Source organism: Budorcas taxicolor, chromosome 2, assembly GCF_023091745.1.
Source record: "Budorcas taxicolor isolate Tak-1 chromosome 2, Takin1.1, whole genome shotgun sequence".
Classification (NCBI taxonomy): Eukaryota; Metazoa; Chordata; class Mammalia; order Artiodactyla; family Bovidae; genus Budorcas; species Budorcas taxicolor.
The window spans coordinates 43,441,375-43,452,809 of record NC_068911.1 but is presented as its reverse complement, the minus strand read 5'-3'; the positions used below and the strand labels follow the sequence as shown (position 1 = coordinate 43,452,809).

The 11,435-nt window shown below is 40.0% G+C and overlaps 1 pseudogene; it reads left to right on the top strand.

Annotated features, from left to right (window-relative positions):
* The first annotated feature begins 10,067 nt into the window (after window positions 1-10,067).
* On the top strand, window positions 10,068-10,943 carry LOC128060294 (olfactory receptor 4A8-like; annotated as a pseudogene).
* The last annotated feature ends 492 nt before the right edge of the window (window positions 10,944-11,435 follow it).

Below are 11,435 nucleotides of genomic sequence, written 5' to 3'. Positions count from 1 at the left end.
CTGTGCCAAAGCCTTTGACTGTGTGGATCACAATAAACTGTGGAAAATTCTGAAAGAGATGGGAATATCAGATCACCTGACTTGCCTCTTGAGAAATCTGTATGCAGGTCAGGAAGCAAGAGTTAGAACTGGACATGGGACAACAGACTGGTTCCAAATAGGAAAAGGAGTACATCAAGGCTGTATATTGTCACCCTGCTTATTTAACTTTTATGCAGAGTACATCATAAGAAACGCTGGACTGGAAAAAACACAAGCTGGAATCAAGATTGCCAGGAGAAATAGCAATCACCTCAGATATGCAGATGACACCACCCTTCTGGCAGAAAGTGAAGAGGAACTAAAAAGCCTGTTGATGAAAGTGAAAGTGGAGAGTGAAAAAGTTGGCTTAAAGCTCAACATTCAGAAAACGAAGATCATGGCATCCAGTCCCGTCACTTCATGGGAAATAGATGGGGAAACAGTGGAAACAGTGTCAGACTTTATTTTGGGGGGCTCCAAAATCACTGCAGATGGTGATTGCAGCCATGAAATTAAAAGACGCCTACACCTTGGAAGAAAAGTTATGACCAACCTAGAGAGCATATTCAAAAGCAAAGACATTACTTTGCCGACTAAGGTCCATCTAGTCAAGGCTATGGTTTTTCCTGTGGTCATGTATGGATGTGAGAGTTGGACTGTGAAGAAGGCTGAGCGCCGAAGAATTGATGCTTTTGAACTGTGGTGTTGGAGAAGACTCTTGAGAGTCCCTTGGAATGCAAGGAGATCCAACCAGTCCATTCTGAAGGAGATCAACCCTGGGATTTCTTCGGAAGGAATGATGCTAAAGCTGAAACTCTGTACTTTGGCCACCTTATGTGAAGAGTTGACTCATTGGAAAAGACTCTGATGCTGGGAGGGATTAGGGGCAGGAGGAAAAGGGGACAACCAAGGATGAGATGGCTGGATGGAATCACCGACTCAATGGACATGAGTTCGGGTGAATTCCGGGAGTTGGTGATGGACAGGGAGGCCTGGCGTGCTGTGATTCACGGGGTGGCAAAGAGCTGGACATGACTGAGCAACGGAACTGAACTGAAACACAGAATTCAGATTCCATTGGAAAAGTGGTGCAACATCATCAGCATGAACAGGCCTATGATGGAGTTTAGGCCCTATGAATTCCTTGTTCACCATAAGCACATTTTACCCTAAATCCAACTAGAAAGCCAGCCCATTACTCCTCTTTTTTTTTTTTTTTTTTGATTTAATTTTTTTAAGCAATCCAGTGTGTGGGGTAAAAAATAAAAGAAGAATGCTAGATATGAATTCAGTGACAAAAAGGGCATTTTTTTTACTCAGACTACAAAATAAACTGTTTTTCTCAAATATTTCAAGTAAATTTCAAAGTTATTTAGTTTATCTTGGATAACTTAAATGATAGAAAATAGTTCATATACTTAATTTTTACATGCAAATATATGTCTACAAGAAAATTTATACTCATTACATCCAATATTGATGATTTCAGTAAAGGTATAGGCATTAAATTCTGCAGAAAGTAGTGAAACATTGAGGTTGTGAGCCATGGCACACTGAGATTTGTGACCTCCAGAGGAGCGGATTTCAATCCAGGGTCCAGAGACCAGGCTTGACTTCTGGGAGCTTTTTGTGTAGCAAAGTTTTATTAAAGTATAATAGAGATAGGGAAAGCTTGAACATCAAAAGGTGACAGAAAGAGTGTCTCCTTGTTCATTTTTAGCAAGGCATTTTATGTCTGTTAGCACGCTTCTAATCAGATAAATGAAACACACCAAGGCTGAGGAAATTTCACCAGGCCCCTCTCCCACATTATTCATTTTTAAGATGGAGTGGCACAAGGTGTGTCATCCCTGGCCATAAAATAATTGACATGAATACTGGTTTGGTGAGCCATTATCACCCCAAGGTATGAGAAAGGCAGAATCCATTGAAGAAAGGCAGATTCCAAAGTAAATACATAGTTTCATTAACATAGCTTAAGAAAAATATTTCTTTTGTATATGTACTACAGCTTTCTTATCCATTCATCTGCTGATGGACATCTAGGTTGTTTCCGTGTCCTGGCTATTATAAACAGTGCTGTGATGAACATTGGGGTACATGTGTCTCTTTCAATTCTGGTTTCCTCGGTGTGTATGCCCAGCAGTGGGATTGCTGGGGAAAAACCAATACAGTATTGTAAAGTAAAATAAAGTAAAAATTAAAATTTAATTTAAAAAAAAAGAAAAACATTTCTTTAAGAAAAACACATTGGTTAGCTCAAGGTTTGAGAAAAGTTAAATTCAGGTGGAACCAGTGTCCTCAAGAGAAAAGGGAAAAATGTCTTCCACTGGCAGTTTATTTCGTCTTTCAGCTTGGGGACCTCTGGACTGCCTACTTAGGCTGTTAACACTCTCAGTAGGAGTGGAAAAAAAAAAAATCACTGGCTATACACCACTATATACCCTTAAGGTTTTCAAGAGTTGTGCCTTTATCAGTCTATAACTTCAAAAATGATACAACTCCTGAATCAGATGGGAGCAGTAATATGAGTGAGTCATGTTGAATATTATCAGAGCAGGCTTTTAAGTAAAGCTCAAACATTTTCTGCAATGTTTCCTCCTTCTCCATCCTCTGTCCACTCCCTTCCCCTCAGCAAATATATGTAAATGAAATCAGCTTATCTACATTTGAGGTTTAGTGATTTTGTAATTTTTCTGATAACTGAATAACATGAAAGTTTGGGTTCTCTGAATAATCAATGCTATTTTTCTTTTTGAATTTTCTTTTTTTAAAAAAGATGTCTTCTGTAAGCCCCCTGAGTAACTCATGAAAGTCTAGAAGAATAAGTGTCCAGCACTTCTTCTCTAAAATAATAAATCTTTCTGAAGATTTTTAAAAAGGAATATAGACTTAATTTTCATAAAAATATTCTTATTTGTTGTAGGTACTAATTTCCTAAATATAATTTCTCCCTCCTGATTTGAGGCTTCTTTTCTTTCATTTCCTATTTTTCTCCATCATTCTGCTTGTTTCTGGTCAAAAGACATCCTATCACAAATGAATATTATACTTGTATGTAGTAAAATGGACCATTCTTAAACTGTATAGTTGTATTCTATGCCCAAGTAAGGGTTTGTGACTTATAGGCATACTATTCTGTTATCCTTGACTTTGTGTATAAATATTATTAAGCTGAAAAATCCAAATGATTTTTTCTGATGCAATGTTCATAGTAAAGTATTTAGAAACAGTAATAATAGTTAGCATTTTTCTAGCCTTTAACAATTACTACAGAGACTTCTAAGGATTTAACATTTAATAAAACCAACAACCCTAAAAGGCAGGCACTACTGGTATCCTCTGTTTCCATCAGATGAAATTGATGTTGAGAGAGGTCTATTAAGTTGCCAAAGTCACCTGGATTGTATGTAATGAAGCCAGGATTCCAACATGGGGAGCGCAGCTCTTAAGCAAACATTACTCATCACTGTCCCATACTCTCTCTCCAAGGATATTTTGAATTTTAAATAGGAGCACAGTGGATGAGAAATGTGTAGTCATTATTTGGTCCCTGTAATTATCAAATCCCTTTATTGCTAAGTAATAGTCATAAGCATGAAAAGTATTGTTTAATTTTAAAAAATTGAAGACAGAAAAAAGATGTCAGCAGAATAGCATAAGGTGGAGTTGCACAAACAGTATAACAGATAGACTGTAAAGGATTCTAAGATCATCTAGTTCAATTCCTTTATTTTCCAATGAGCAAACTGAGACAGACTTTCCATTACACTTAGAAAAGGACTCGAACCCACGCCTTCTCATACTAAGCTCAGATTTTTCCCTTCAGTATGGTGCTTACTGAACTTCTGTTTTTTAGTACTGTCAGTAATTATGCACTAAAAATCACTATCTAGCTCACCCTGAGAGTTTTGAAAAAAATATTATCTGCTAATCTGTTAACGTAATAGTTGACAACAGCTGTGAGTTAGACTAATTCAAAAATATTTTCTGAAATATTGCCATGTACCATATGTGGGTTAATAGCTGTGGGACAGGTAAGTTCAGTTCAGTTCAGTTGTTCAGTCGTGTCTGACTCTTTGTGACCCCATGAATCGCAGCACGCCAGGCCTCCCTGTCCATCACCATCTACTGGAGTTCACTCAGACTCACCTCCATTGAGTCCATGATGCCATCCAGCCATCTCATCCTCTGTCGTCCCCTTCTCCTCCTGCCCCCAATCCCTCCCAGCATCACAGTGTTTTCCAATGAGTCAACTCTTCGCATGAGGTGGCCAAAGTACTGGAGCTTCAGCTTCAGCACCATTCCTTCCAAAGAAATCCCAGGGCTGATCTCCTTCAGAATGGACTGGTTGGATCTCCTTGCAGTCCAAGGGACTCTCAAGAGTCTTCTCCAACACCACAGTTGAAAGGCATCAATTCTTCAGCGCTCAGCCTTCTTCACAGTCCAACTCTCACATCCATACATGACCACAGGAAAAACCATAGCCTTGACTAGACAGACCTTAGTCGGCAAAGTAATGTCTCTGCTTTTGAATATGCTATCTAGGTTGGTCATAACTTTCCTTCCAAGGAGTAACTGTCTTTTAATTTCATGGCTGCAATCACCATCTGCAGTGATTTTGGAGCCCCCAAAAATAAAGTCTGACATTGTTTCCACTGTTTCCCCATCTACTTCCCATGAAGTGATGGGACCGGATGCCATGATCTTCGTTTTCTGAATGTTGAGCTTTAAGCCAACTTTTTTGCTCTCCTCTTTCACTTTCATCAAGAGGCTTTTTAGCTCCTCTTCACTTTCTGCCAGAAGGGTGGTGTCATCTGCATATCTGAGGTTATTGATATTTCTCTCGGCAATCTTGATTCCAGCTTGTGTTTCTTCCAGTCCAGCGTTTCTCATGATGTACTCTGCATATCAGTTAAATAAGCAGGGTGACAATATACAGCCTTGATGTACTCCTTTTCCTATTTGGAACCAGTCTGTTGTTCCATGTCCAGTTCTAACTCTTGCTTCCTGACCTGCATACAAATTTCTCAAGAGGCAGGTTAGATGGTCTGGTATTCCCATCTCTTTCAGAATTTTCCACAGTGTATTGTGATCCACACAGTCAAAGGCTTTGGCATAGTCAATAAAGCAGAAATAGATGTTTTTCTGGAACTCTCTTGCTTTTTCCATGATCCAGCGGATGTTGGTAATTTGATCTCTGATTCCTCTGCCTTTTCTAAAACCAGCTTGAACATCAGGGATTTCACGGTTCATGTATTGCTGAAGCCTGGCTTGGAGAATTTTGAGCTTTACTTTACTAGCATGTGAGATGAGTGCAATTGTGCGGTAGTTTGAGCATTCTTTTGCATTGCCTTTCTTTGGAATTGGAATTGAAACTGACCTTTTCCAGTCCTGTGGCCACTGCTGAGTGCGTCCGAGGTCAGGGGCAGCCGGGAGGAGACACCCTGCATCCGAGGTCAGGGCCGTTGGCCGAGAGAAGCTACCCCGCATCCGAGATCAGTGGCGGCCGGAAGGAGACACCCTGCGTCCGAGGTCAGGGGAGGCTGGGAGAAGCCACCTCGCACCCGAGGCCAGGGGCTGTGACCCTGAGGAGCCACCCCGAGCCAGAGGCCAGGGCCGGTGGCTGGGAGGAGCAACCCGAGGAGCGGTGGCTGAGCAGGCACAGGAGGGCCTAGAGGAGCTATCCGACGTTGAAGGTCAGGAACTGCGGCGGTAAGCAGATATCCCTCATCCAAGGTGGGACAGGTAAAGATTAAATTAAAATGAATTAAGAGATTGAAGTTGACATATAAATACAATTGATACCATGTATAAAATATATTACTAATGAGAACTGACTGTATATCACTGGGAACTGTACTCAATGCTGTGTGGTGACCTAAATGGCAAGGAAATTCATAAAAGATGAAATATATGTATACATACAGTGTTCTTGCCTGGAGAATCCCAGGGACGGGGAGCCTGGTGGGCTGCCGTCTGTGGGGTCGCACAGAGTCGGACACGACTGAAGTGACTTAGTAGTAGTAGTAGTAGTAGTAGTAGTATACCAAAGAAAATTAAAGAGCCTCTTGATGAAAGTGAAAGAGGAGTGAATAATTTGGCTTAAAACTCAGCATTCAGAAAACTAAGATCATGGCGTCTGGTCCCATCACTTCATGGCAAATAAATGGGGAAACAATGGAAACAGTGACAGACTTTTTTTTGGAGGGGGAGCCTCCAAAATCACTGCAGATGGTGACTGCAGCCATGACATTAAAAGACACTTACTCCTTGGAAGGAAAGTTATGACCAACCTAGATAACATATTAAAAAGCAGAAACATTACTTTGCCAACAAAGGTCCAGCTAGACAAGGCTATGGTTTTTCCAGTGGTCATTCATGGATGTGAGAGTTGGACTATAAAGAAGGCTGAGTGCCAAAGTGATGCTTTTGAACTGTGGTGTTGGAAAAGACTCTTGAGGGTCCCTTGGACTGCAAGGAGATCCAACCAGTCCATCCTAAAGGAGATCAGTCCTGGGTGTTCATTGGAAGGACTGATGTTGAAGCTGAAGCTCCAATACTTTGGCCACCTTATGCGATGAGTTGACTCATTGGAAAAGACCCTGATGCTGGGAAATATTGAGGGCAGGAAGAGAAGGGGATGACAGAGGGTGAGATGGTTGGATGGCATCACTGTCTTGATGGACATGGGTTTGGTTGCACTCCAGGAGTTGGTGATGGACAGGGAGGCCTGCTGTGCTGCAGTTCATGGGGTTGCAAAGAGTTGCACACGACTGAGTAACTGAACTGAACTGAACTGGATAATGAGTCATGTTGAGCATCTTTCCATATGCCTATTAGCCATCTATATGTCTTCTTTGGAGAAATGTTAGTTTAGGGTTTTTTCCCTACTTTTTGATTGAGCTGATTGTTTTTCTGGTATTGAGTTGTATGAGCTGCTTGTATATTTTGGAAATGAATCCTTTGTCAGTTGTTTCATTTACTGTTATTTTCTCCCATTCTGAAGGTTTTCTTTCACCTTGCTTATAGTTTCCTTTGCTGTGCAAAAGCTTTTAAGTTTAATCAGGTCCCACTTGTTTACTTTTGTTTTTATGTCTGTTACTCTGGGAAGTGAATCATAGAGGATCTTGCTTTGATTTATGTCATCGAGTGTTCTGCTCTATGTTTTCCTCTAAGAGTTTTATAGTTTTTGGTCTAGCAGAGGTTAAAGCATCTGCCTGCAATGCAGGAGACCTGGGTTCGATCCCTGAGTCAGGAAGATCCCCTGGAGAAGGAAATGGCAACCCCCTCCAGTATTCTTGCCTGGAAAATCCCATGGATGGAGGAGCCTGGAGGGCTACAGTCCATGGGGTCACAAAGAGTCGGACAGGACTGAGTGACTTCACTTTCACTTTCACTTAGGTCTTTAATCTGTTTTGAGTTTATCTTTGTGTATGGTATTAGGAAGTGTTCTAACTTCATCCTTTTACATGTAGCTGTCCAGTTTTCCCAGCATCATTTATTGAAGAGGCTGTCTTTGCCCTATTGTATATTTTCGCCTCCTTTGTCAAGAATAAGTTACCCATAGGTGCATGGTTTATTTCTGGCCTTTCCATCTTGTTCCATTGGCCTGTATTTTTGTTTTTGTGCCAGTGCCATACTGTCTTCATAACCGCAGCTTTGTAATATAATCTTAAGTCAGGAAGATTGCTTGCTCCATCTCCATTCTTAATTCTCAAGACTGCTTTAGCTGTTCAGGGTGTTTTGTGTTTCCATATGAATTATGAAATCTTTTATTCTAGTTCTGTGAAAAATGCCATTGGTAATTTGATAGGGATTACATTGAATCTGTAAGTTGCATTTGGTAGTATAGTCATTTTCACAGTATTGATTCTTCCTACCCAGGAACATGGAATCTCTCTCAATTTACATCATCTTTGATTTCTTTCATCAGTGTCTTATAATTTTCTGTGTACAGTTCTTTTTTCTCCTTAGGTAAGTTTATTCCTAGATACTTAATCCTTTTTGTTGCAGTGGTGAATAGTATCGATTCCTTAATTTATCTTTCTGATTTTCATTGTCAGTATATAGAAGTACAAGTGATTTCTGTGTATTGATTTTCTATCCTGCGACTTTCTAAATTCACTGATTAGCTCTAGTAATTTTCTGATACTATCTTTAGGCTTTTCTATGTACAGTATTGAGAGGGCAACAGGCAGAAAGGCCAGGAGTCTCCAAACAGAGGAAATAGGCTGCAAGCGTCAGACTTTTTTTTTTCTCTCTCTCTTAAGCTTCAGGAGGAAACAAACAAGTGTTAGATTTTTTCCCCCTTCTCTATACAAATTTAAAAAGAGTTTTCTCTTAAAATTCTGGGTTGCCATGACCACACCTGGCTCCACCTAAACTTAACTTTTCTCAAACCTTGGGCTAACCAATGCTTTTCTCTTATGGAAATGTTGTCAAGCTATGTTAAGGAACTTGTATTTACCCTAGACTCTGTCTTCAAGTCAGTTCAGCCTAAGACTCAGGTATGAATGTGAGAGTTGGACCATAAAGAAACCTGAGGACTGAAGATGATTTTGACCTGTGGTGTTGCAGAAGACTCTTGAGAGTCCCTTAGACTACAAGGAGATCCAACCAGTCCATCCTAAAGGAAATTAGTCCTGAATATTCATTGGAAGGACTGACGCTGAAGCTAAAACTCCAATATTTTGGCTACTTGATGTGAAGAATTGACTCATTTGAAAATACCCTGATGCTGGGAAAGTTTCAAGGTGGGATGAGAAGGGGACGACAGAGGAATAGATTGTTGGATGGCATCACCAACTTTATGGACATGAGTTTGAGCAAGCTCTGGGTGCTGGTGATGGACAAGGAAGCATAGCATACTGCATTCCACGGGGTCACAAAGAGTCGGACACGACTGAGCAACTAAACTGAACTGAACTGATATGTGTACATACAAATAATTCACTTTGTTGTATAGCAGAAACTATACAATATTGCAAGGCAACTATACTCCAATTTAAAAAAAATGATTAAAGAAAATTACAGTTCCTTAAAAATCTGATAGTCAAGAGAGTCAGACCAAGTAATTGCTGTAGGAAACAATATGCTATATAATTATCTATATTTGGTACAGTTCTTTGATAGAGCTAGTGAGATTCATGAAAATCAAACAGTGTTTGAGACATTAAGGATTGAATATCTAATACTGGACTATCATAATATTAAGGGAATTATTCCAAAAGTTATTTTTGGTGTTACATAAGTCATATTGTAATGGTACTCACTAAACACACTACCAACTCAAAGGACTGTGTTGTGGTTTGTTGTCAGTATGTCAGTTTTGTTGTCACTCAGTTGCTAAGTCGTGTTCATGTCTGTCTGACTCATTTCAACACCGTGGGTTGCAGCACACCAGGCTTCCTTGTCCTTCACTATAGTTGACTGTCATTACCAGAGAGGATATTTCTAGGGAGCAGAAATCTTTCACCAGTTTGTCATTGATGGCTTTTGTGCCCAAAACTGACATAATTTCAATAAAGTTCTATTAAGTGTATGATTACCTCTTAGGCCTTTGATAATTCCTCTCTGTAGAAGATGCTCTAAGACATAGAGATATAACCTTAAAACCCCAACAGAATCATCTGAAGAATAACAGAATTCCCAAATGAAGTCTTCATGGGCTCATTGAAAGAATTCAGTAGATATTTACTATATGTGTTTTATGTGCAAATCACCATAGAAGATATAATGATGAAGATGTGTTCCAAAATGTAACAGATATGTTTACAGTCCTGTTCTCAATCTCAGTATAGGTCTGGTTCTCCTGAGTTCTTACTTCTGAAACATTTGCTAAGTTGTGGCCGATTCTTTGTGAACCCATGGACTGTAGCCAGCTAGGCCCCTCTGTCCATAGGATTTTCTGAGCAAGAATAGTAGAGTGGGCTGTCATTTCCTTCTGCAGGGATCTTCCCAGCCCAGGGATTGAGCCTATGTCTCTTGTGTCTAGTGTATTGATAAGTGAACTCTTTGATACTGAGCCACCTACAGAAGACTAAATGGGACGTAGTAGCAAAGTAACAGAATTTATTCTCCTGGGTTTCACTCAGGATCCTGAGGGGCAAAATGCATTATGTCTTGTTTTTATTCATCTACCTTGTGACAATGGTGGGCGACTTGCTCATTATGGTGACTGTTTTTGCCAGCCCCTCTCTGGACTTCCCCATGTACTTATCTTTCACTCATGGATACAGTTTATTCCACTGCCATTTCACCCAAGTTGATTATAGACTTACTCAGTGGTAAAAAAGACAATTTCCTTCCCAGTTTGCATGAGACAGCTCTTTCTAGAACACTTATTCGGAGGTTCTGAGGTTTTCCTTCTGGAGATGATGGCCTATGATCACTATGTGGCCATCTGTAAGCTGCTGCACTACCTGACCACCATGAAGTGACAGGTTTGTATCCTGCTGCTGGAGGTGGCCTGGGTGGGAGGTCTCATGCCCTTGATGGTTCAGCTCCTCTTTGTGTACAGACTCCCCTTCTGTGGCCCCAGTGTCACTGACCACTTCATCTGTGACATTACCCATTTTTGGACCTTGCCTGTACTGACACTTACGTTGCAGGTCTCAGGGTGGTTGCTAACAGTGGAGCAATCTGTACAGTTATCTTTATCCTCCTGCTAGTGTCCTATGGGGTCATCCTAAATTCCCTTAGAGCTCACAGTCAGGAAGGAAGGAGCAAAGCCCTATCTACCTGAAGTTCCCACATCACAGCGGTGGTCCTCTTTTTCATTCCCTGTATTTTCATGGATGTGAGACCTGTTTCCAACTTTCCCATTGATAAGTCCATAACTGCTGTATACCATCATCACTCCCATGCTGAACCCTTTAATATACATCTTGAGAAATTCACAGGTGAAAAGTCTGGTATAAACTCTGGTATAAAAAAGTTAACTGTATATGGCAAAACTCTGGTACAAAAAGTTAACTGTAGGTAAAAATAAGAATGTGTCACGCACACTGATGTATTTGTTACTAATCCTAAAGCAATAAATGGGCAGTCAATTCTAACAATGGACGATTTAGTCAATTCAACAAACTCTACAGGAAGGTTTTTTTTCATTTATACAAAAGCACCCCAAAATTAGAATCAGTCAACTAGAAAACCAATCTAATAGAGAAATTCTTCAAGATGAATAAAAGGCACAGGTGCTTGTGCCATTACCAGAAAAAAATAAAGTTCACCTTGTAACTTAATTTTCTCAGTTTTTATTAAAATCACACTTTAGAAGAAAGAATTCTTTCTTTTCAGAAGTGAAAAAAAAAGCTAATTTTGAAAATATACTTTTATTCAAATTAATGGGAGAAAGTCATTTTGGCTAATAGTTATAACATAGTTCTGAGGCCAAAAAGAAAAGTGTTTTT